Source organism: Lagopus leucura, unplaced genomic scaffold, assembly GCF_019238085.1.
Source record: "Lagopus leucura isolate 7727_CA_CO unplaced genomic scaffold, USGS_WTPT01 Super-Scaffold_100048, whole genome shotgun sequence".
Lineage (NCBI taxonomy): Eukaryota > Metazoa > Chordata > Aves > Galliformes > Phasianidae > Lagopus > Lagopus leucura.
Genome location: NW_024962294.1, coordinates 1,401,330 through 1,403,883, shown reverse-complemented (window position 1 = coordinate 1,403,883; position 2,554 = coordinate 1,401,330).

Genomic DNA, 2,554 nt, shown 5'->3' with positions numbered 1-2,554 from the left:
GATTAAATAGGAGCAAATATTTCTCCACTGGAGTTTGATCAAGTTACCTAATGCCGTTAAGAGATGGGACGTGATTGCTTCTGGAAACGAAGCTTGTTTTCCACCAGCATCCTCAGTGAAAATAATAATAATAAAATAAAATGAAAAATGAATGTTTTCTCCTTTCTGGGTAAAACAAGAGACTGCAACGTGCCACCAGCCATCGCTGTGAGCTCAGGAGGAGGGAGAGCTGTGCATCCCTGCTCCTGGCTGGCAGTGGGGCACGGGCTGTGCTCGGGGCTGCCCGTAGCGCATTGCCTGCTGTACTCTGATATTAATTACGCTCAGCAGGGTGAGGAGCTGCTCCCGCTCTCCAATGCTGCCATCTATAGAGGCTGTGCAGCAATACAGAGCTCTGCTCACCTCGGCCCGGCGCCATCAAGCACCAAAGAGCAGAGGTTTTTGGGGAGCAGGAGCAGCTCACCCCCATCACCTGCTGATGAAGTTTGGGAGCCCTGGTGGGATGTCCTGCAATGAGAGGAGCTCAGCACCCCACACAGGGGCCGAGGGGCTCTGGGATCCCCCCCAGGAGGAGCTGAGCTCTGTGCATTTGCAGCCACCTCCCTGTAGTTCCAGCTGCCAGACATGGTGTGCTCCTCCAGTAGATGCAGAGCAGCCCACAAATATCACAGCACTATTATTATTATTATTTTAATTTTAATTTGGAGCTGCCTTGCAAACGGAGCCATCTAATCCTCAGAGCATCTGCTTGGAGCAGGCAGCATCTCCTTAATGCCACTGCACACTTCAGAACTCCTCTTCTCTGTGGGAGCCCCTGGAAGAATTTAACTGATAGAGGCACCTCCCACGGCTCCAGCTAATGATCACAATACAAATGGTATTTGCATGCCATGTTATTCCTTTAATGCAGGAGATGATCTGCACAATAACATTCATTCATCCCCTACAGCTTGTTTTCAATCCGATTTCCAGCCCAGGTAACACCCAGCACTGCTGCAGGTGGGTCTGCAGAGCCCCATCCCTGCCTGCCCTCGTGTTGGCAATGGATAAAAGAACAATAAATAGGAAGGATTTGGGGAAGATTGTGAGGTTTTAGGGCCAATTTTCAGGGGGAATGCCACACAGTGCCCCACTCATTGATAGATTCTCCTGTAGCATAACAGCTGAGGGGAAAGGGAGGTGGCTCTGGACACGACAAGTTCAGAGCAGCCCTAATTTCACTCATTTGCAGCTTTTCAATCTCCACTGCCCCAATACGTAACGACAGCAAGCAATAATGTTTGAGCAATGGAAGTCCAAGTGACACGAAATCAATGCCCTGATATTGGAATTCTGGAAGACTTCATTAAATATTTTGTTTCTTATTGTTTGCTCACTGCAAATCCAGACAGCCCCGCCAGAGCCAGAGGAGCTAATGAATTAAAAGCTCCCGGCAGCAGTTTGATAATAGCATTAACACTGTAAAACACACCATTAGGTCAGCGATGTTACAGCATCGGGGAGAGGAGCAGAAAGCCAGGCTGCTTACTGGAACCAGATGGAGGGAAAGGTTCCCTCCTTTTAAAGGGAGATGCAGCAGTGAGGGGACCTGAGTTGTTGTCTGTGGGTCCATCCCTGTGATGCTGGCCGTGGATCCATCCCTGTGATGCTGTCTGTGGGTCCATCCCTGTGCCTATGCCATGGGGTTGCAGGGAGCAGGATGGATCCTGGCTTCACTGCTTCCCAGCAGCCCTCTCCTTCTGTCACATTCGTTTCACAGAAGGGATATATGGACTCCTGGGACGTGGCTTGCTGCCATCCCGGCGTCCTTCTGTCCTCCAACTGACATTCTGGGAGACCCAGGAGCTGTGAAATCTCACGAGCTCCATCCATTACCGCCCCGATGAGCTCTGCAGAGATTTATGATGGGTTTTACCACCCGTGGGAGCTGTGGTGCCACATCCCCATCCCTAACTCATCCTCAGGCTGAGATTTACAGCCCTGCACCTTCAGTCAGCGCCGCTGGTGTAGGATTGGGCAGCAGGAAAGGTCAGTGCAGAGCCATAGAATCACAGCCATTGAGGTCAGGAGAGACCTCTCGGATCACTGAGTCCCACCCAACCCCCACAGGGACCCCCAGCCCCTAGGAGCCCCCCAGGACCCTCAGCCTTGCCCCACACTGGCACAGCTCCATGGAGATGGACATCCCACATGGGATGGTTCCTGTGCACCTCTGGGCATGGACTGTTCTCATGGTGCCCCATGCTGCCTGTGTGTTCCCCAGTGCTCACCCAGTCCTCCCCAAGGCTCTCCCAGTGCTTCCCAGTCTTTGCCAAGTCCACGTCCAGTTCTCCCCAGAGCTCTCAGTGCTTCCCAGTGCTCTCTCAGTGCTCCCCCAATCCTCTCTAGTGCTTCCCAGTACTCTCCCAGTTCTCCCCAGTGCTCCCCGGTGCTCCCCCAGTCCTCCACAACACTCCCAGTGTTTCCCAGTGCTCCCCAGTGCTCCTCCAGTCCTCTCCCAGTCCTCCCCAGTGCTTCCCAGTTCTCTCCAGTGCTCCCCCAGTCTTCCACAACA